Below are 25,811 nucleotides of genomic sequence, written 5' to 3' on the forward strand. Positions count from 1 at the left end.
ACAGACAGTACACCCTTCGAGAGAGCAACAAGTGTGTTCAATGTAGGCATCCATCGTGACATTGAAATTGGACATCTGGTGCCTGGATGACCACCATGGCTATACAGGATGTCAATGGCCATGCTCACACGCTTAGTATCACACGTCTGTTTGGAATGTACTGTGTGTCCATCTACACAATGGTGTACTGGGCATGCTCACACACTTAGCTGTTGCAAAGGGCCAACTTGCATGCACACGGAGTCTAATCATGGAAGGGCGCAGTGTGGAATGTACTGTGTGTCCATCTACACAACGGCATACTGGGCATGCTCACACACTTAGCAGTTGCAAAGGGCCATCTTGCATGCACACGGAGTCTAATCATGGAAGGGGGCAGTGTGGAATGTACTGTGTGTCCATCTACACAACGGCGTACTGGGCATGCTCACACACTTAGCTGTTGCAAAGGGCAATCTTGCATGCAGATGGAGTGTACACACAGAAGGGCACAGTAAGGTATAACTGCCCTCACGCACAGGACGGTCACACGTGCAGTGACCTGTACACACACAGCTGCCATCACAGCTGTCACAGGTGTAGGTCACACACGTACACACTGCAGTGTACACTGTAGCTGTCAAGTCAGCACCATGTCGTTGGTGCAACACTACACAGCCTTACGGTCCAACAACACCATGTGACACATGACCACTGGGCTGTACAGTGGTGTACACCAGCTGTGCAGAGTACACATGTACCAACAGGGATCCAACAGGTGTTATGCATTGCAATGATACCAGTATACATGAACAGGTCGGCTCAAGACATACCATGGCCCTTACACAGCTGTGACACCTGACTGTTGCTGTACACCAATGAACACATGTCTGGGTATGTCATACATGTGATTGTGTGGATGTGTGCATGGACTGCACACACAACACATACATACATGGCCTTTGATGTACCTCATGCATAACACTGGCCTAATCAATGCTACACACGCGAATTGAATGTGGGCCCATGTCTGTTGAATGCTCACACTACAGGGGTAGCAGTGTTGACCGGGACACATACCCTTGTACTGGTCGCCTGTGACACCCGTGATATCATACCGCAGTCCATGTGTTATGTATGTCAACACACATGTCCAACAATAGCAATGCATACAAACATGGCAACAGGAGACACATGTGACATCTGTACTGTGCATGCAGCAAACATGCATGTGCAGTGGCCAATGTCCGTAACATAGTTGCACCTACCTACGACATGCAGACGCAATGCAGACCCATCATTGACATCTGCATGCGTCAGGTGCAGTATATGTGCGGACATCTGTGTCATGTTTGTGTGTCCAACAGTCAGGATGAAGGTACATGTAGCATGCTGATATTGCCAGACATGCCTGTGTGTACTCCACAGTTACACGTGGGGGACTGCAAACACTGCTACCTGTAGGCACATGCAAGTACACCATAGGAGGGAACCAGGGTATCACAACCAACATGGTGCTACAGATGTAACCAAGACACATACCGTGAACATATCACAATGCATTCTGCACCTGCACTACATGGTGTGACTGGTGCATGTCGACAATACACAACCTATGTCACATACACAACTCAGTATTCACACACAACCACTGCAACATACACATCCCTCACTATGCATACACAGGTATTACATACACCTCTCACTATGCTGTTCACCCTGTACATCAGAATATTTGTGCATAACCCTGCACCGATGGTGTGGATGACAGGGATGCGGGACAGGCTTCATCATATGCACAGGGTGATATGTTTGCCAGGGGCATAGGCTGCAGGTATTACATACACCTCTCACTATGCTGTTCACCCTGTGCATCAGAATATTTGTGCATAACCCTGCACCGATGGTGTGGATGACAGGGATGCGGCACAGGCTTCATCATATGCACAGGGTGATATGTTTGCCAGGGGCATAGGCTGCACCAATGGATAACATCATGTGTGTGTAAGGGCCAGTGAGTTGACTGAACATGTCTGTGCAGAATGAATGTGGATGTTGTGGAGCCCTACAGTTGTGTTTGCTGTGTGCGTGTATGTGTGTACACAGTTCTGCCATTTGTGATGCCTACACGGGGTATAATTGACAGCCCCAGATTGTACAGTGCAGGTTGTACAGCTCACTGTGTCCGTCCACGGCCACATGACCTGTGCCTGCCTGGGGTTGCACGGGCACTACCAGGTGGAGGTACAGAGTGGCTACTGTCCGACGGCACATGTTCGCTGGAAACGTGTCCCCGCTGAGACCATCCAGGGCCACGTCCATGTGGCCTGCTGTGTCCTGGTGTTGACAGCACAGCAGCTGCACTGCTACTGCTACCGGCACTATGGGAGCAGGCATGTGAGGTGGCACGCTCACGTCGACCTACACTAGGTGGTGTTGCTGGCCTATGTCCACGTGGCCTACGCCTCACTCCTATCAGGTGTTCCAGCACAGACAGCTCCCGCTCATGGATTGCCATGCCTCGGTCAAGGATTCTGACCATTTCACCTAGTCGCCTATCCAGAACATTAGCAATCTGCTGTTGAGCATTTGCCAATGCCTGGATGTTATCATTTAGGGTATGGATAGCAGCCCTCTGCAGCCTCTGCCCTTCTCTGTTCTGCCATTCAGCACGTGCCTGTGCCGCCATTACAGTCTGGAACATGCGTCTGGTGATACCAGCTGCTGCGCTCTGTCCTGCAGGTGCATGTCTGCCAGAGGTCCTCCTACGAGCAGCACCGGCCACATGCCTGTGTGGCACATCTGCAGTCATTACACTAACACTATGGTGTGTAGACACACCTTCTGTAGCCACCACACATTCCTGTTCCACGCCAACAGACGCTGACTGTCCTTCCTCTATGGCCACTGGTGATGCGGTATGTGTTGGCAGCAGAACTGTGTGCGGGGAAGAGGGGGACATAGCTGGAATGGTAACCATTGGCACAGATTCAGCCCCTGACAACCCTGCCTGTACCTCATGCATATGTTCATCACCGCTAGTATCTGTGGGGACACTAACATCAGATGGACCGCAGGAGGGTAACGCACCTACATCACCTGTGAATGCAAAGAAATACTGTAAAGTACAATAGACACAGGCACACACACACACACACACACACACACACACACACACACACACACACACACACACACACACACACACAGACACACACAGACACACAGACACACCATGCATGTGATTTGTCAGATGGCATGCAGCATGCCTGCGATAGAGCAGAGGGCATGCAGCTCAGATATTAATAGTGTTAGTAAGCATACCTCCCTGGGGTGCACACTACAGCAAGCAGGTGTCATATCAGTAGCCATGCAGTTCACACAATCATGGAAGTATGCATGCATCCCCGTGATACACCATGTGGCCCAGAACAGGATAACAGCACACATGGCTGACGTGACCTTGACATGTAATTTGCTGACATGTGCATTAACATGCATACATGTTTGACACAATGGTGTCCTGACACATGTACAGCATCATAATGGGCTTCACATTGCAGTGTTGTGTGTATGCCCTACAGATAGAATGCATGTTTAGCAAATGTGCATGAGCACAGGAGGGTAGTGCGAGCTGCCTACATTGCTATACAGTGTGAAGTACAGACACTGTGCCATTGCATGGCAACATGAGGCATGTATGTTGCTGTAGAATGCATAATATGTACACATTGCATAGCCATAACTGCAACACAGTCGTGATGTTCGACAGATCATATATGGTAGACTTCAGTGACACCTCCAGTAGCTGTGCACAGGCTTTTAGGTTGTCCACTGTACCACATCAACTGTATAATTGGTCAACTAAGGCTATAATTGGACCATGTGTGGACAATGTGCAACAGGGTGTATACACATCCCATGTACTGTGTGGCTACATGTCTCTGGCCATCCCCATGGCCATGTGTGCACATGTGGTGGCCAATTGTGTGTGATGGGCATCTTCTCCACATGTCTGTGTGGTCCCATATGACATACACCCATACATGTCAGATATGTCACATTCCACAGGTCTATGCAGACAATGGGTTGTATGTTTGGTATGTGGGTATAGGTCATGTGATAGTGTGACAATATTGCAGACAGAACACTACATGTCTGGGACATGTCAGGTGGCACATCACAATGTGTGCACCCTATGCAGGGGCATATGACACAATGGTGACACTTGTGGGCTGCCCATATCACAGCTCACTGTGTGGTACTGTGTCGCATTACACATGTTCTTCCAATGCATACTACATATGCCTCCATTGTAGAACACCTCCACCGTTGTATGCACAGCTGACCACACATGTCGCAATGACAAGTACTGTGGTTTCAAGTCTGTGTATCATTACATGTGAATATATTGCACATGGGTGGCGTGTGTGAATGCATGGTGGTGCGACCTGCATATCGTGACTGGAACAAACATCAGGTGTGCAAGTGTTAACTGGCCACATGGCAAATAGATCTACACTGTAACATGCCTGATACTGATGACAGTCTCACCTGCAATGGACCCATGTCTGTGGCACGCCAGAGGTACCTGTATAGGGGTGACACACCAGTATGAACATTATCCATGACTGTATGACAGCCACAGGTTGCACTGTGCATGTGCACACATTCACCTGTGTAATAGCATATAGTATGCACATGTGTGCATACACAACGTAGCATACTGTAGTATGCAGCATGTGTGTCCACATACCTGGCATATGTTGTTACTTTACATTATGTACAGTGACACATGCAACTACATGGGATATAATAGCCATATGTGCATTACTGACTTACCAGGCAACTCCAGGCTCATTGGTTTGGAGACACCCACCTCCACGATGGCAGCTAGTGTTTCTGGATGCTGTTCCCTGGGTGTCCCCAGACTGGCCAGTAGCTCCTCGGTGTGTGTGAGTGGGGGCTGGGTTGGTGGCCCACCACCTGTTCCACCTTGTTCCCTGGCGATTGCAGTGGCACGCTGTTTTGCATGTCATATCAGGTCCATGCAGTGTCTGCGCACCTGCTGGTAGGTGCAGTTATGGCCACCCACATCGTTCACCCTCCTGCGTAGATCCTGCCACAGGTCATCCCGCTGCTGGGCATGCTGTGGCACATGGCTGAACAACAAGTCATAGTTGTCATGGAGCTGTGGGATGAGGACATCATCCTCCTGGCGGGTGTATGCTGGGAGGCGTAGACAGGGCATTATCTGTAAAACATAATGATGGTGACAGGTCACAGTTTCAGAGATGTACAGAGATACTGCTGCACATACATTTCTATGACATCTACTGCATCTGCACAGTTATCTTTGCAAAGCACCATGACACTGACACGACTGATGTGTTTGTGTCACACATGTCACACCCATTATGCATTGGATATCATCACCATATATGTGTGTCACCTCATTACAGTGTTCATACTCCATGTAAATGCTGTCTTGCTGTGGGCATGTCTATTTGCCTGCACTTGTGTTCTTACCTATCTGCACATGCCTCGATATGTCCACGGTACTACTGTTGACCTGGATGCTGTGTATATGTCACATATCAACACAGACACAGTCGGAATGGACTTGAGCAGTGACAATGCACACATACGCATGGACACCTGTACATGCATGTGTTTTGCCATATACATCTACACAGCACTGTACAACTGTTCAACATCCTGACACGGATCGCCTGTATTACACATGTGATAGACATGGGACAATGGATAGTCAGGCGACATTCGCAGGGATGGTCATCAACCATAGCATGTGCGGGCATGGTTTCCACACTGTTACAGATGGCCATTGTGCCACCGCAAGCTGCATCAGTGCCACATTACTGATCCAGTCAGTTGATAGTACATCTACCATGCGGCCATCACACCATGTATGACTGGGATGACATCTGCAGCTTTGATGGACAGGGCTGCATGGTATGGTGGGAGTATGTCACATATATGGCACAGGGATCTGTCCAGCCTGTGGTGATCCTAGTATTAGGACGGTGGCTGTCCATGACATATGTCATATAGATCAGGATATGGACATGTAGCATGTCCATCATCATGGTGTAGCAAATGTCCTTCTGCAAGGTAGACGGCATGCTGCATAGTGGAGGTGTGGATTGTGAAGGCTGTTATCGCACATCCATGCATAGCCATTACCCCTTACAGGTGGTATGTGATCCAATATTGGTCACCACAGTGCTGTATATGCCTGGCCACTGATCTCCGTGCTCATGGATGGCACCCTGACATGACATGGGTACCTCAGATGACTACCTAAGGGGCCTGGAGATGTCACCATGTCGAGGGTGCACTGCACAGCACCATCCCTTACACAGTGTCCATAATGTTGACCACAGCCTAGGTAGCAGTTTATGGGTACAGGGATGTTCACCTAGCGGTGACACTGCTGGTATCATCCATTAGACTGTGCACATATGTCACACACCTCACACACACAGCCCATTCTGTATGTTGTTCACAACACTGACACAGCTAAACTGATAGGTCATGGCCATTCACAGCCTTACATACACAGATGCCTAACATTTGTGTGTGTGGTATGGGCTACAATGAGGGTGGGGTACAACACATTAACCCTGTTCTACTGTATCTGGCACAGATGTGCTGTGCACATGTCACTCTTGCACCTTTTGTAGTTGTGGGTCTGTCAACAGGCCACTGGTGCAACACACCTGTGACATGCAAAGGTATTTGTAATCAAATATCCGTGCTATCTTGTACATCTGTACTGCTAACATCTACAGTGCTAATGGTTCATGGACATGCACACCATACTCAGCAGGGTTATAGTGCGGTGCCACCCTAAATGACTGTCATCACCACTTGTGGGTTGATATTATCCAACACCCTATCTGTATTGTATGGTCATGCTAGGCACTTGTTCAGAACATTTGAGCATGTCATGAGCTAATGATTACTATAGCGCCCATTCCACACCATTTCCCACAGGTACACTGGCTGTCCTATACTTCCCAGCTTGCTTAAGGTACGACAGCTGTTGTACACACGTAATGCACATATCCTGTGGGACATGGTTGTATATGCAGGCATGTCCAACTGTCACGTACCAGTGCTACTGCCTGTCTATATGAGGGATATGTCGTACATGTGGCAATAGAGCAATTGTCTCGTGTACACATTCAATGCTCACTTCCCAACATACGGCACTACAGCCTGTGGGGGATGCACGTCTGCAGCCGTGCTGGGCCCATAGCTCTCAGGTGTACCTCATTACGGGGAACGTACCTCATTTGGGGTTCTAAAAGGTGCATGTTCCTCAAGGTTCCACATTGGAAGGGTCTGTCACACATTCATTGTTGTACATAGTTTACCTGCTAGCCATGGCTAGATAGATGAGAATCATAGTAATTCATTGGAATATCTGTTTTATACATAAGACCAGCCTATTTTAGCCATCATATGCCCTTCCTAGTTGATGCTGTTAGTAAGCCAGTTGTAAGTGTTCCACGTTTCGCCCATTTGTCACACTGTATGATTGCTAATGTTCCTCATATTGGGGACAGGAGGCTGACAGCTATGGCTGGGGGTAATGCTGTCGCCAACCCTGACTGCACCTGACAGTCATTTGGGGATGTGTAACATTCGCAACACACCCCACCCATCACATAGTCTCACATAATCTACACCACTGGCCACACCTACGAGGACAACCTGTGCAGTACGTCTCCATACTCACTGTAGGCACCAGAGGTAGCCCCCATCATGGAAGACAACATCACCAGCTTATAGCCCACAGACTCATGTGTGCCCACCACATACAGCCAATAGTGTGTTATAACATTCACAACACACCAGTCATAGCTGACTCTGTAGGGTGTCACACTGCAGTTCCACACAGCAGGCTACACAAGGCATTAGTCGCTTACATCTTGCTGTCGAGTAACTGCTTCTGCAACATAACCTATGCACCCATGCCACACCTCACCAGGTACGATATGTCTGTCATTTGCCATGTTAGTGTGACTGCCCTGTGATGCCACTTCACAGACTATGTGTGCAGGGACATGCAATAGCTCACCAGTCTTATAGCCCTGAGGGTGTGGGCCTAGCCCTGGGGAGCATTTTGCATTTGTCCAGACACGATACCACTGTACAATGACCAACTGTGTCACTTCAACAGTTGCCTATGCTCCTATTGTCATTCCACAGGCATGTGGTATCTGTCCGCTATGACTGTCCTGGTCAAACACAATGCTGTGGCACAGATGACTTGCACCTGTCGGCCCTGGGAGTACAGCTCACATGCTAGGCTCTTGCTGCTGCTATACTGCCTGTCCTGCACAGTTTCCAATAACTGTCACCGGCAGGGCGGTAACTGGCATGCGCGACATGGGGTCATGTGACACATTGCTTGCATCTTCCCTTGTGACGCATGCAGGCAAGGCACACCTTATAATGCACCACTCCAACATCTCTGCAGTGACTGGGACCTGCCTGTAGGCTCTGCAGAGCACACCTGCAATGACAGGTTATAGACGGACCATACCTTCCAGGCACATACCTGGACCGGCACACCCACAGCTGAGGGGTTCCCATATCCCACTATGTTTTGCACACATCCTGGCAAGTTGCTTAGCACAATGCATCAGAGGTGCTCCATGTGCAACTAACTGTGTCCAGGACCACTATACACATTGTAACAAGCGACAGAGTCAACATCATACCCCACGGGTAACATACCTTCTATGGTGGTATAGTGGACAGTGGGCCTCAGCTACTACTGATGTGTGACTGACACTATCCCACACTTCACTTGGATAGCCACTCATGTACCGACACATCCATGAGTCATACCCTCCACTCTGCTGGATCAACACATACACACCACCTCCAAGACCTACATTACCCTTGGCATGAACACTACCACCATGTGACTGGTGTTACACACCTGGGGTTATCCCCTCATTGGTGGATTCGAACATATGCTAATCTACCTTGTTAGCCACATCCGAAACACACCCATCACAGCATACACAGTACATGTGTACTACTACACCTACTACAGACGTCTGCTGACAGCGGTTGTTAACATCATGACACCCGTGCAGATGGACAATGCACATACAAATGCTGACACATACCCCAGTGCACTTAATTAGCATGTACACAACTGCATGGATCATGCTATTCCACACAGAGCCATGATGGTACACACCAGATAACAGACGCCACTCTGGTGGTCATGTTCCATGGACATATGATGTACAACAACAGGTGTAGGCTGTTGCACAGTGGTGTACATTCCCATGTGTGGGGTGGCTCACTGGTCAGCCGTGGTGGGGCCACAGGGTCCCTCATCACATACTCCAAGACTAGCTACGTAAACATGACTGCCACACATTCGGGTGTACCACCAGGCATTATGGTGGTATGTCAGTATTCGATGGCAACACCCACATCTGCTGTCACATACAACAGTCACTCAGGAACATTGCAGACCCAGGTATTGTTGGCAACATGCTGGAGGATGGATTCAATGCTGACAGTACACCCTCTCACTCACTACAGGGCCACAATCCATACATGAACATTGTGGTGTCCCTGTGGTCACACCTACACAGTACTGACCTACACTCTATGTGTCCTGGGACACTGGCCCCATGTCACCTTCCAACGTCCCAGGCTGTGATGTCCACCAACCTCTGAATTACTTGTCTCCCCACTAGGCCACCATATTCAGTAATAGCCTTGTTTCAGACATTGTAGACCCTGAATGGCACACAGCAGCATTTATCACACTACACACAGGTGGCACTGCATTGCACGAGTGGGACTATAGTCCTACACACCTGACTGGACTGTTCTGCATGGCTATGGGGCACATCATCAAGGAAGTAATTCTCAGAGACATTGTTGGTCTCCCGTCCTCTGCTGCCACCTGGGTTGGGCTTGTTAAGGCCAGAGCATGGCCCCTACACATGGTGGACTCCTTTCATACAGTTACCAGGGCAGTTGCTGATGGTACGGGAGTCCACACATCCTACATTGTCCTCTCATTGCCTTTCAGCACCATTCCCCATTCTGGTATTGACAACATGCACATCCACCTGCACATCATACCCTGTGTCTCAGGATGTTATGCTATGTGGCTCATGGACAGGACACACAGTGAGGCCAGCATACCATAGTACCTACTACATGTCAGGTACTTTGGCATACCACAGTCCTCAGTCATAGGGCCCCTCATGTTAAGTATATGCTTCCCTGCAGAACAGGCTGGCACAGGGGACTTTCCCTGCCTAGCTTTAGAACCCCTACATACCAAGCACCATGATTGCTCCACCAGCTGATACTGACTCCAACCATACGGGTGTCACTGTGACAGATACATAATATGACTATCATGGCATCAAGCTACATGACACAAGGTGCATGCACATCACCTTTGCATTACACCATTCACCCACTGACTATCACATGGATGGTAGTCCCCTACATACATATCACATTGTACATGTTTGCAGTACACACATATGTCGCACCCACTCCTGTGGTTACCGTATTGCCACTGTCGCGTGGATATCCTCCTACATGGCCACACCTATCTGTACTGGGTGTGTAACTGGTACATAGGCACCCATTGTACCTCTGAACTCAAGACATCTACACACATTCAAGGGTACACCACCCCATTTAGGGTGTACCTTACACAACAGCTACAGCTTTACATGCCACAACATTAACACGCCATGACGTTTACTGAGCTCCGACAGTTTAAATATGCGGCTGCACTATGGACACCACATCTGTACACATTTGCATACTACATACTCGGGGTGACCTCTGCTGATCAGACAGGGCCCATGTCCACAACATTATTGGTGGATATACTCCTCATACGCAACATAAGCAGAGGCCACTGTGAGCAACATGCTCATGGATATGTGCACACACGCCACAATGAGTGGGATGTGCTTCTGGGTTACATTCCCAAACAGGACACTCACCATGCTGTGGAACATAAGTCCTCTGTACATCATGCAGGGACACTCAGTAGCACTGTTCATGTGATACCTCCCTTGGTGGTTGGGAAACACATGTAGGCCTGGGATCACTGCAGTGGCTGTACTGTGCAGTGGTGCAGGTGACACCTGGCTCTGCTCTTCACAGGACACTACCCTGGAGAGGTGCCACTAGTGTGAACACTGTAGTTGTGCTTACACATGGACTTGACAGACTGCATAGTACCCCACTATGCACCTGTGCAGCTATTACATGTCCTTTGTGCATGGTTACTTGGTAGCCCTTCCATTTAGATTAGCTATCATGCTATTACTATGTCCCATACCTACAGGCCATATGTATCCTGTTATTGTACATACCAATAGGCGATACCTGTGGTATGCATGATATGCCTGTTATGCTGTGTAGAATATCTGTCATATCTACCTATAATACTATACATTACACATATTTCACATAGTATCCCATAATGCAAATCATACTTGCTCAGCGGGACCACCTTACATATGTCATTAACGTTATTTACCCATACACATGCGTGCTGTGACAGTATATCAACATATACTATCCCCTGCTATGGCGTCCTTGTTGGACATACCCTACCACTGACGGCGGGTTGTATGGCATTGTTCTGTTTAATGGCCTCATGTAGCATCCCTTCTGGTGTCTGTGCTGTGTACCTTGTGTCCCACTGCTGGACGCACAGATTCTACAAGCGTTAGTATGCTCAGCAAGACATCACTACATCAATACCTTTCCCCACTTTATGCATTGCGGACACGTTTAATTAATGCAAACCAGGTTATACATACAGTAAAACTAATTAATACAGATCGTGCTATACATAACCTTACATATCGGACGTTCTACATACCTTGTTGTCATTATGGCGTTTCGTTTCTATCTCTCTCACAGTGTTTCAACTGTTTTTCGGTATGAGCATACAGTTTGAATGTCTGGCAAGTCATCCTTATATACGTCGATACCTGAAACATGTGGATTCTTCCCGCCAATTGGTGTTCCTGAGTGACTAATTACTTGCATATCAGCTGTGCAGCTACTCCATTCGCCAATTACGCGGCGACAGTGGGGTATAATTGGATTCTCCACTTGGGCGTTGCCTATTTGCCCTACCTTCGGGGAGACGGTCTGTAATTGCGTTTTGTTATGAGTAACTGCAACTGCTATGCATGGAGACAAGTATAGTTTGGATTCATGTCCCCCGTGGATTGTGTGTGACAGGTAGAGTATTTGGTTCAACATGTGGGTGTACCTGTCATCCCAACGTCTGTTAACGGAGTATTGCAATCAATACCTGTAACATGGCTGTTTGTTCCATTATACAATGCCTGCAATTTTGCATGTCGCCTTTAATTGTGTCTCTCACACGGTATGTTGAGGGTTCTGCAGATGTAATTGACTGACTGGATGTTTGTGCTGCTATTACAGTTTGTATTTCTTTAGTTTCTAGTGTGGGGGATGTCGGTGGTTGTACGTAACATATACGGTTTGTGGGCCTTGCATTTCTACATAATCCATATATATGTGTGTGGGCTCCGTCCCTGATTAGAGAGCTAACAGTTAGTAGACTTATGTTACAGAATTGTACGTTGGGCCATTGTTAACTGGTTTCTATATCGTCTGCAGGTGAGCTTGCTACTTGTATACCTCCGTAATTGCAGCGATATATCAGGGGATATGTGTAGGTGACAGCTATCCCTTGTATTTCTGTCCCAGATATTTGCAGTCATTGTGGTTGTGTTGTTAAAAGAGCCTGTTTGCCATGGGTTGCCACCTTATCATATGGTCATTGTTGGACACTTGCAGGACACAAAGCAGTGTTTACAGGCCAACACGTAGTCACGGTCAGTACACAGGTAGCACATACTTTTATCCTCACTACATACCTATTGTTGTGACTTTGGATACTTATCATATTGCATGTAACATTTAAGTTTCTTACATACAGGCATAACTATTAAATACAACTGTTACATTATATATGGGACATATTTATGTCCTACCATCTCGGACATTTGCCCTTTGTACTGTTTTATGTCAGGACACACCTGCCCAGGGTGGGGATGTCCCTCCTACTGTGGTACAGGTAGTAACCGTATGCCTACGGCTAGCTATACCCACACCTACCATACTGGTCTGCCTCTGACTTGGCACCAACATACACATGTTGCGGACACACACACATTACAGTCACACAGAAACGCACACGGCACCCTCAATGCACACTTACACAGACTACGGCACTCACAGACACAGTTGAACACAGTACCTACGTGGACCGCGACACCGTCAGCAGTGACTAACCGTCCCTTCATATCATCATACTATTACTCGCGGATGTACTGTTCCGGTACTGTGTTCTATCGGTCTTTCAGCCTCGTGGTTACGCATGTCGGTATGTTACACATTCCATGGTTGGCGGTATCCTATTTATTTGTACCTCCAAGATGTTATGAATGTCGTTGAACTATCTATCATATTTGCAGATATCGCTGAATCCATCTATATCACCATATATCCCTCTATTGCCCTTTCTATCTGTATTATATATATGCATATGTGTACATATATATATATATATATATATATATATATATATATATATATATATATATATATATATATATAATGTGACAGGCACACAGCACCACCATATGCTGTAAGACTCATGTACTGTTCAGGTGTTGGCATTCCGTGTTGCACTGGCTGTTGTGTTTACAATGTTTGAGGGCTGCCTATGTAGGAGTCACACATTGGGCCACCTATACATTACAATTTACAGGTGGTCATGTTTGTGTGCCATCCATTTTACTGTGTGTGCAGGTGGAGAGGTGTCAGTCCGTAGGGGCCTACATGGTCAGTGTATGTGCTATACGTTCCCTCTTTGCCAAGGCGTAGGCATATTGGACATGCCTCCGTCTGCCTACTGGGGCTGGCACAGTGTGTTCATGGTCTGAATCCCTCTGTGCCTGTACTGGCCTTGGCAACTGCGGTGGGCTATGAGGGCCTTCACCATTTTGTCCCTGCTGCAGCTGCTTCCGCAGGATCATATTATGTAGCATGGCACATACTATGACGATGTGGGCACACATGCCTGGAGAGTACTGCAAGGCTCCACCAGATGTATCCAAGCACCGGAACCGTGATTTCAGCATCCCGAACACATGCTCTATGATGATTCTGGTTTGTGCGTGTGCCTCATTATGGCGTTCTTGCATGGGTGTGTGTGCATTTCTGATGGGAGTCATCATCCATGGCTCCAGCGCATAGCCAGCATCCCCCACAAGATGGCCGTGTGGGATGTCCCCCCTGACAAATACCTGATACAGCTGTGAGGCATGCCAGATATGGGAGTCATGGTAGCTTCCAGGGCTGCCAGCACACACATCCATGATAATGCCCTGGGCATTGCACATGACCTGGCAGTTGATGGAGTGGAATCCCTTGTGGTTTATGTAGCGCATACCCTGCTCACCAGGTGGTGACTTGATTTGTATGTGCATGCAGTCTATCGCACCCAGTACCTCCGGGAATTGTGCCACATGGTGGAAGTGATGCATATTGCTGGCCAACTCCTCCTGAGTTCTGGGGAAGTATATCTGCTCATTGGCATGTGGTAACATGGCATCCAGGAACTGGTGTAGTACCCTGGATGCTGATGCCTGTGAGATACCCATTATATTTCCAGTTGGCCTTTGAAAGGTATCTATGGCCAGTATTCACAGGCTTACACATACCTTCGTGTCCACTGGTATGGGTTCCCCTCTGTTGTTTCTGGTTCTCAGGCGTGGCCGGCACAGCTCCACTATTTGCTGTAAGATGTCCCTGTCCACCCTGTAACGCTCTACTATCTCCAGGTCATGTAGCCCCTGGTAGGTTACCCTTGGTCTGAACACTCTCCTTCTCCTCCGAGGCCTGCGGTGGTTGTTGGCATCATCCTCCACAACACCGTCAGTCTCTATCACATGCTGATGAATCACAGCTATGGCAGCTCCCAACATGTACATTTTGAAAGTTCCCCGTGTGTTTACACCTATGGTGCAGTGTTTGGGAATACACAGGTGTGTGTTGGGTGCTTACACACTTTATACTATTGTGCTGTGAACACCGATGATGTCATAGGGTGTGTATATGCGTTAATAGCTACAGGTTATGTTATGTGTTTTACTGCCGGAACTACTATTGTGGTGCCTTTGGTGTTGAATTACATTTGCCTGCCGTGGATTACCTCTTGACCTTCCCTTTACATTTCTGTGCATTGCACCTACCATTTTCTGGCGTGCATCCTGCAGCCTACTTTCATTTGTGCTTTCCTGGACCTGGTGTATATTGCATTATGTGTGCTACTGCTGGTCTGCTGTTGGTTTGCTTTGCTCTGCTGTGTCAGGTCTCCTATCTTTGCAATCCAATACCTCCCCTCCTTTCTTTGCATTCACATGCCTCCCCTATCCTGTTTTGCAGGTTTCTGCAAGCGGACTTGTCAGCTGCCATCGATTGGCCTTTGTGGGTTGATTGGTGTTGATTGCTCATTAGTACTCCAATTATCCTACTTCTGCATTTCCTTTCCTTCCCCTGACCTTCCTGTTTCTGCTATTGTTTGTGGCACGTGCGTCCAATTACTGGGTTTCGGGCACGTTTTCATCCTCGTACACATGCGCTTTTGGCCACCATGTGTGCTCTCAGCTAAACGATTCCTCCCCACCCCTATCCTGCAGCTTTGCTTAGCAACGGACAGGCCAGATTTGCAATGCTCCAATGTGCTTAGTGCTACAGTGGCACACCCCTCTGCTGATGTCATGTATCTCCTATGAACCACTCCTCGGTGTTATACCGCTGCGCCATATGGTACAACCTTCCTCCGGTGGGACATTTGCGATTCAGTATTATCTGCCTCATTTGCATGGCATTGACTACTAATTCATAGTTACCGCGCCGAACACTATCGCAAGCCCTTAGCAACCCTTGCACCTTGGTTGTGGTGTTCCATGCCTACCATTGTGTGTTATGCTGTAAACCTGATTTCTATTACGTTGCGATTTTATGACATTTTTATATTATTTCTTTATGTTACAGCTTCCGCACACATGCCCTGCGGTTCTGCTATGCGTTACTGTGGACATGACATTAAATGTTGTTATTTATGTGTTGTGCATCTTTTCTTATGCCATTGGCTGTGTATTTCGCCATTGGCATATGTTCATGTTGTGATACCTGGGTCAGGCCCTCTTCCATAGCTCCGATGTTATGTTTGGGAAAATGTAAACCATGTTTTTTGGTTTACATTTCCATGGGCTTACGCTACGCCTGCACCACTTCATGAATCGCTATATGCCTTCATTTGCATGGTGCAACACTGCACATGGGGTGATTTGCATACCTACGCCGGGGGCTGCGCAGAGCTGGCATACGCCGGTAGTGCATGTGGAATTAGATCGTACCTGAATCGCTCGGCGGCCATATTTGGCGTTATAACACCTATGCTATGCGTGCGTCTGGCGCAAGCTTCATGAATCCCGGGGACAGTTTTATTGAGTCCAGATGGAAAGCAAGCATTAAACCTAACTTGCCACCTTAACTCTTTATATTCAATGGTGTCAGCCCAAGGACCACCTCTTACATTCTTATTAATCACCTCAAGACACAAAAATCCAAATTCATGACCAGGGTTTTCAACCACATGCTTAGAACGTGCATTGTTGGCATTCCCTTTCTTAATAGCATTAATGTGCTCATATATATGATCATTAAACCTTCTCTGGGTCTTTCCTATATAGAACCCCTTACACTGCTTACAGACAGCCAGGTAGACAATCACAAAAGTATTACAGATGCAGAAAAAAAATTTTAATTGGATGTAAATACCATTAACAGTGGTCTCGTCACCTTCTATGATGTATTTACATAGGCCACAAAAACCACATTTATGGGTACGAGTTCTATCACTGATCTTGTTTGAAACACCACCCTCTCCATTTTCTAAGATTTTCTTAATGTTCCTCCCCCTTTTGTAAACAATTTTGACACTACCCCCAATCAACCTTTCAATTTCATGAAAACATGAAAAAAACATTCCAGTTCTTTTTCAAAATTTCATAAATATGATCACTATCAGGGGACTAGGTGGTGACAAAGGTTAGTTTGTAACCAAATTTCTCTCCATCATCAGTCTGTTATTTAGGCCACAAGTGTCACAATCACCATTTAACGGTGGGGGGGACTTTTCTTCTTTTCTAATATCCCTCATATCTTATGTTTTGTACCAATTCCTGGAGGTAACCTCAAGCGAAAAACATATTGGCCAAAAATTCACATTCATGGGAGTAGTTTTTTCTTCAGAAACTATCCTTGTCAAATGCACAAATTGCCCGTTTACAATGCCATGTTTTTGATGCATATTCAGTGAACACGTCTGCTCATCGTTCTAACATAAAATAATGCGTAGGCTTAATGCAATGTGTATATATGGTTGTTAACAAATCCCTGGACTGTCTTTTTCTCCATTTCCCAAAATATTTCCATAATCAACTTTAACTGTATTCCTACCTGTGGTGGTCACTCCGAATACCTTGAATAAAAAGAAAAAAATAACGGCTGCTGGCTGCAAAATATTCCACAAGGTAGTTTTATTCACTTCCAAAGCAATAAAGTAAGCACTTTCATCTTACTCTAATAAGTAAAACTTTATCAGGCCAAGTAACACAGTAAATCCACACTATATATACACAATTGACTAGTCACATGGTTGGTACATTTAAAAAGTTAAAGGACAACCACCTAAAATTATTAACTATAACAAATAATTTCTTCAATTCATTAAAAAATAACTGTTAAAAAATTGTTTCTTAAAGAAACCTATGTAAAGCGATTGAAAAGCAATGGGAAACCATATAGAAAAAAGAGACACATGTAATAAGAGGGACATGTAGACAAACATGTAAAAGCAACCACAAACAGTATTTTATATCTGCATGAATCTTCATGGATGACAATAATAACTTACCTTTAATGTATGCTAAATAACCATGTTGCTGAAAAAACATTATTTACACTTCAATTACACTTATTTACAGTTATTCACAGAAGGAAACTAATTACCTTTGAAGGTTCACGAATTTTAGTTTACAGGCTGTTGTTGTTGTTGTCTTTCAGCTTTTCCTGGTTAGGGGTCGCCACAGCGGAACTCCAGTCCGCTAATGATTGGCAGTAGATTTTGACGAACAACGAGGTGCCAGCTCGACATTCAACCTTCAACGAAGGCACGCCCATATACACATGTCTTTCAAACGCCCACCCAACCACAAGGAGGACATGCAGACTCCACACAGAAGGCACTCCCCGCACTCCAGCCGAGAATTGAACGGGAGAACCTGTTGCTGTGAGGCAACAACGCTACGACTGCACCACCGCGGATATGAATTTTAGTATACAGGCTAATGAACTTAAATCATTCAAGCCTGGTGGACTATAAGTGTTCAATTTTATTTGCCAAAAAAGTTCATGGATTTCTAACATTAAACTCAAAGGACCTCCTCGGGTTGTATGGTCTGTCTGGTCTATAATCTGGAAACTGAAACTATGCTATGGATGTTCCTGAACATGTTTTGCCAAGGCATTCTCCATCTTAAATTTTCTGAAACTATATAGATGTTCATATACTCTGTCCTCTTGCCGATGTAAAAACAAAGACAGACTTTACAAGTTGCCAAATAAACTACACTCTTAGATAGACAATTAAACCTTTTGTTGATAAAAAACTTTTTACCCCTGACAGTAAACATTTTGCCTACTTCCATATGTCTACAATATGCAACTCTCACACTTATACATACCCATAGCTCTTGATACAGGGGTCCTAACCCTTTCCAACAGGTTTTTAAGGTTAGGTCCTCTTCTGTAAGTGATCCTAGGGGATGGTTCAATAATAGGGGCTAGGTCCACATCTGACATTAATAAATTCCAATTTTTACATATAATCTGTCTTATGCTAAAGGATGTGAGAAAGGTGAGTTTGAATGAATCTGCTTTTGATGGATGTAAAAGGTCAACTCTGATAGTTGGCGATCCATTAGGGTGAAGGCTGGGTTTTAAGATGGGGTTATATTCGCTATTAAACCTTTTATGCTGTACTTCAAAGATTAGTTCATCCAGTAACTGGGGCGGGTAACCACATTTTAAAAACATGTCATACAGTAGTTGGCATTCAAGTCTAAATTCCTTTTCATCAGACACCATCCAGGCTGCTCTCACCAGTTGTCCCTTCACGACTGATCTTTTTTGTGGGTAGGGGTGACAACTGGTGAAATGTAGGAATGAGTTGGAATAGGTTGATTTCCTATGTATCCTGGCTTTGAATATTTTTGCATTTTTTTCCTAATATAATTCAACATTTAGATAAGATATGCTCTCCAGACCCAGGCTATGAGTAAATCTCAAAAAACTAGTAGATTCATTCAAATAAGTGACAAAATTCGGGATGTCATTAACCATGCCTTCAAACATGATGAAAACATCATCCAAATATCTAGTGTAGTAATAGATATTTTTCTTAAACAAGTTGTGTTGAAGACATTGTGCATCTCCCAGTGGGCCATCACAAGATTGGCAAAGCTTGCCCCACATGGGGAGCCCATAGCAACACCCGTCTTCTGCAAATAATAACATCCATTAAACATAAAATAATTGTTAGTTAAAATTAGATCTAACAATTCTTCTAGAAGCTCAATTTCCCTTTCTGAGCCACCTTTTGCTCTAATTAAACTAGTTACCCATTCAATACCCATGTCAATGGGTATTACCATATAAAGGACTTTTATATCAATGGTCAAGAGTATAATATCTTCCTTATACTCTAGGCCACAGATGCTGTTCAAAAATGGCCACGAATATCTACAGATATAGTCTATCTTATCAACAAATTTCTTTAATATTGCATCTACGTACTTCACCAAAGGATAGGTAATGGAATTACTCCCATTAACTATAGGTCAAAGTGATGGGTCCATGAGATCTTTATGAACCTTCAGAATTCCAAAAATCACTGGAGTAAGGGGGGCTAAACATGACAAGTAATTATACAATTCCAAAGGAATCTTCGATTCTATAAATAAGTCGTTAAGGAAAACTTTTGTCTTCTGGTGTGCTCAGTTCATTTCATTAAGGGAAGCTAGACTGTAATGATCTGAACTGAGTAACCCTGACATATGTCTAATATAATCATCGTTGTCAAAAAACACAAGCCCTCCACCTTTGTCAGGCTTAATAACTCTGACATTCTGAAAGCTTAAGCTATTCATGCTCTCCCCTTCTTGTCTCGTAAAATTACTGACTTTACCCAAAGGTCTATGCCTGTTAACTTCAAGGTATCCCATAAGTCCAGTTCACACACTTGCTCAAATACTCTTGGCCAGGTGGTAATGGTGGGTTGAAAGTACTCAACACCTTACATTCATTCTGCACCATTGGTTGTTCTTTAAACAAAAATTCCATATTAATTTTGTGGACAAATAACCTTAGATCAATAATTGTTTTTGATATATTGGCCCTTAAGTCAGGGACAAAAGTCTGTCCTTTTGCTAATAAGTCCACTAGGGATGTGTCCACTTCTATACTAGAATAATTGGAGATTTTAAAGTCCTGGCTACTACTAAAGGCCATTCTGAAACTCTTGGCCCCTGTTTCATCCCTTGGTAGGATCTTCCATTGTCCGTCAAATTCATATACTGATGGCCCTTCCTGTGAAAATTTTGGGATTCACTACTAGTGCCTAGTTCATAGTTGTCAAAAGCTCTATTATGATTGTCTAAGTCATTCGAAGTCTGACTGCCATAATTGTTGTTATTGTTTTTCTTGTTGTTGTTCCTTAAATGACCATTCCAATTGGAATTAAAGTCCCCCAGGTTCTGTCCCCCTGTTGAGGAAGCTGCCTCCACTTAGCTACGCTCTGAGGAGGTTCGTCCTGGAGATCCCATATCTCGCCTAGCAGAAGGCTGATTAACCACATTGTAGGCATTATTGTGAAGGTGATTTGGAAGGTTGAGCCATTCCTGTGTCAGTGGTGGTTTAGGGTAAGCAGATCCTTTACTATAGTCATTGTTATCACGGGACAATTTCTTGCTCTTAGTGGCTTTCATTTTTGCAATTTGGCCATTGATGCTGGTGAAAATATGCTCATACTTGTATTTGTAACGAGTAAAGTTAATGTCATTGGTTATTTTACCATCCAAAATACCAATTTCATCATATTTAATTTATCAATTATCACAGTGTAATGCTTAAAGAGCATCTCGATCAGCTCGAGACCTTGCCTGTCAAACAAAGCTAATAAGTCCTGGTGGAGTGGTGAATCACAAACCAATCCAGTGGGGAAACGCCAGGATCTAAGCCCCTTAGGGACTTGGCATTTGACAGGCACTCCTTAAAATAAGCTACTTCGAGTTGTAGCTTTTTAACTTTAAATAAGTATTTTTAAATTCTCCACTATGTTGTGATTACTGGCATTGGGGTAAGCTGCCAAGTTATCCACAATATGCAAGCTACCTTCGTTTAAAAGCACAGGGTGATCAAGCCAATGCTTCAAATCAATAAACACAGTATTCACAGTATTCAAATTGACCATACCTGGCTGTATTGTTTTCGTAGCTGGCAGTATTGCGTTTGTAGCAACAATTCCTGATAGCATTACAGATCTACTCACAGTGACCAGCTGGATAATCCTCATTTCACTCTGGGTTAATGGCTGCAGGGGAGAAATGTGTGATTCCTGTATGCTACCTCCAGTAATGCTGCTGTTTATAATGCTGGATTCGGTTGTTGATGGTTGCTGAATTGTTTGTGGGTCTGCATGACAACTGAATTTACTTCCACACAAGGATTATTCTTCTCACAAGAGAACGAGCAGCCAAATAATTCTGAATCCAGCAACGTGGATATTCAACAGCTTGTCAAGGTTGTTTTAGCATTGACTAGAAAAGTGGACGATCTTTCAGCAACCATCAACAGTCTTTCTACAATGGCTCCAGCTATGGAACCTAACATTCATTGCATGGTTGCACTAGGGAATGGACCCATTGCAACTTGGATAGGTGAGCCTGACCCGAATTGGAGCTCTACAACCAAATCCATCATTATAAACAGCCGCATTACCGGAGGTGGCATACAGGAATCACACATTTCTCCCCTGCAGCCATTAACCCAGAATTAAATGAGTTATCCAGCCAGTCACTGTGAGTAGATCTGTAATGCTATCAGGAATTGTTGCTACAAACGCAATACTGCCAGCTACGAAAACAATACAGCCAGGTATGGTCAATTTGAATACTGTGAATACTGTGTTTATTGATTTGAAGCATTGGATTGATCAGCCTTTGCTTTTAAACGAAGGTAGCTTGCATATTGTGGACAGCTCAGCAGCTTACCCCAATGCCAGTAATCATAACATAGTGAAGAATTTAAAAATACTTGTCACAAAATCATTTAAAGTTAAAATGTTACAACTCGAAGTAGCTTATTTTAAGGAGTGCCTGTCAAGACGCCAAGTCCCTAAGGGGCTTAGACCCTGGCGTTTTCCCATTGGATTATTTTGTGATTCACCATTCCACCAGGACTTATTAGCTTTGTTTGACAGTCAAGGTCTCCAGTTGATCGAGATGTTCATTAAGCATTACACTGTGATGATTGATAAATTAAATGATGAAATTGGCATTTTGGATGGTAACATAACCAATGACATTGACTTTACTCATTACAAATAGAATTATGAGCATATTTTCACCAGCATCAATGGCCAAATTGCAAAAATGAAAGTCACTAAGAATAAGAAATTGTCCCGTGATAACAATGACTATAGTAAAGGGTCTGCTTACCCTAAACCACCACCCACACAGGAATGGCTCAACCCTCCAAATCACCTTCACAATAATACCTACAATGTAGTTAATCAGCCTTCTGGTAGGCAAGATATGGAATCTCCAGGGTGAACCTCCCTGGAGCGTAGCTACATGGAGGCAGCTTCCTCAACAGGGGGACAGAACTTGGGGGACTTTAATTCCAATTGGAATGGTTGTTTAAGGAACAACAATAATAAAAACAATAACAACAATTACGGCAGTCAAACTTCGAATGACTTAGCCAATCATAATAGAGCTTTTGACAACCATGAACTAGGCACTAGTAGTGAATCCCAAAATTTTCACAGGAAGGGCCATCAGTATATAAATTCAATGGACAATGGGAGATGCAACCAAGGGAAGAAACAGGGATTGAACCGGGTAACTCAGAGGTAACCGATGATCTGACTAGGGCCATTCTAGCTGGTGTTCATTGTACAGATGTTGGTGCCCCTGCGAAGAGTTTCAGTATGGCCTTTAATAGTAGCTAGGACTTTAATATCTTCAATTATTCTAGTATAGAAGTGGACACTACCCTAGTGGACTTATTAGCAAAAGGACAGACTTTTGTCCCTGACTTAAGGGCCAGTACAGCAAAAACAATTATTGATCTAAGGTCATTAATCCGCAAAATTAATCTGGAATTTTTGTTTAAAGAACAACCAATAGTGCAGAATGAATGTAAGGTGTTGAGTATTTTCAACCCACCATTACCACTTGGCCTACAAGTATTTGAGAAAGTGTGTGAACTGGACTTACGGGGTAGCCTTGAAGTTAACAGGCATAGACCTCCGGGTAAAGTCAGTAATTTTACAAGACAAGAATGGGAGAGCTTGAATAGTTTAAGTTTTCAGAATGTCAGAGTTGTTAAGAATGGCAAAGGTGGAGGGCTTGTGTTTTTTGACAACGATGATTATATTAGACGTATGTCAGGGTTGCTCAGTTCAGATCATTACAGTCTAGCTTCCCTTAATGAAATGAACTGTGCACACCAGAAGATCAAAGTTTTCCTTAACAACTTATTTATAGAATTGAGGATTCCTTTGGAATTCTATAATTACTTGTCGTGTTTAGCCCCCTTACTCCAGTGATTTTCGGAATTTCGAAGGTCCATAAAGATCTCATGGACCCACCACTTCAACCTATAGTTAATGGGAGAAATTCCATTACCCAACCTTTGGCGAAGTACATAGATGCAATATTAAAGAAATATGTTGATAAGCTAGACTATATCTGTAGAGATTCGTGGTCAGTTTTGAACAGAATCAATGGCCTAGATTATAAGGAAGATATTATACTCTTGACCATTGATGTAAAATACCTTTATACGGTAATACCCATTGACACGGGTATTGAATGGGTAACTAGTTTAATTAGAGCAAAAGGTGGCTCAGAAAGGGAAATCAAGCTTCTAAAAGAAGTGTTAGATCTAATTTTAACTAACAATTATTTTATGTTTAATGGATGTTATTATTTGCAGAAGACAGGTGCCGCTATGGGCTCCCCGTGTGGGGCAAGCTTTGCCAACCTTGTGATGGCCCACTGGGAGCTGCACCATGTCTTCAACAAAAACTTGTTTAAGAAAAATATCTATTACTACACTAGATATTTGGATGATGTTTTCATCATGTTTGAAGGCATGGTCGACGACATCCTGAATTTTGTCACTTATTTGAATGAATCTACTAGTTTTTTAAGATTTACTCATAGTCTGGACCTGGAGAGCATATCTTATCTAGATGTTGAATAATATAAGGATACAAATGCAAAAATATTCAAAACCAAGATACATAGGAAATCAACCTATTCCAACTCACTCCTACATTTCGCCAGTTGTCACCCCTACCAACAGAAAAGATCAGTGGTGAAGGGACAACTGATGAGAGCAGCCTGGATGGTGTCTGATGAAAAGGAATTTAGACTTGAATGCCAACTACTGTATGACATGTTTTTAAAACGTGGTTACCCTCCCCAGTTACTATATGAACTAGTCTTTGGAGTACAGCATAAAAGGTTTAATGGCGAATATAACCCGATCTTAACACCCAGCCTTCACCCCAATGGATCACCAACTATCAGAGTTGACCTTTTACATCCATCAAAAGCAGATTCATTCAAACTCACCTTTATCACACCCTTTAACCTTGACGCCCCTGTCATAAGACAGATTATATGTAAAAATTGGAATTTATTAATGTCAGATGTGGACCTAGCCTCCATTATTGAACCATCCCCTAGGATCACTTACAGAAAAGGACCTAACCTTAAAAAGCTGTTGGAGAGGGTTAGGACCCCTGTGTCAAGAGCTACGGGTATGTATAAGTGTGAGAGTTGCGCATATTGTAGACATATGGAAGTAAGCAAAATGTTTACTGTCAGGGGTAAAACGTTTTCTATCAACAAAAGGTTTAATTGTCTAAGAGTGTAGTTTATTTGGCAACTTGTAAACTCTGCCCTTGTTTTTACATCGGCAAGACAGACTGTAGGCTCAAGGACAGAGTATATGAACATCTATATAGTATCAAGAAATTTAAGATGGAGAATGCTTTGGCTAAACATGTCCAGGAACATCCACAGCATAGTTTCAGTTTCCGGATCATAGACCAGACAGACCATAACCCCAGAGGAGGTCCTTTGAGTTTAATGTTAGAAATCTGAGAACTTTTTTGGCAAATAATTGAATGGTTATAGTCCACCAGGCTTGAACGATTTGAGTTCATTAGCCTGTATACTAAAATTCAGGAGCCTTCAAAGGTAATTAGTATCCTTCTGTGAATAACTCTAAATAAGTGTAATTGAAGTGTAAATAATGTTTTTTCAACAACATGGTTATTTAGCATACATTAAAGGTAAGTTAGTATTGTCTTCCATGAA

This window comes from Protopterus annectens, chromosome 2.part0 (assembly GCF_019279795.1).
Source record: "Protopterus annectens isolate FY-2018-M chromosome 2.part0, PAN1.0, whole genome shotgun sequence".
In the NCBI taxonomy this organism is placed as follows: Eukaryota; Metazoa; Chordata; order Ceratodontiformes; family Protopteridae; genus Protopterus; species Protopterus annectens.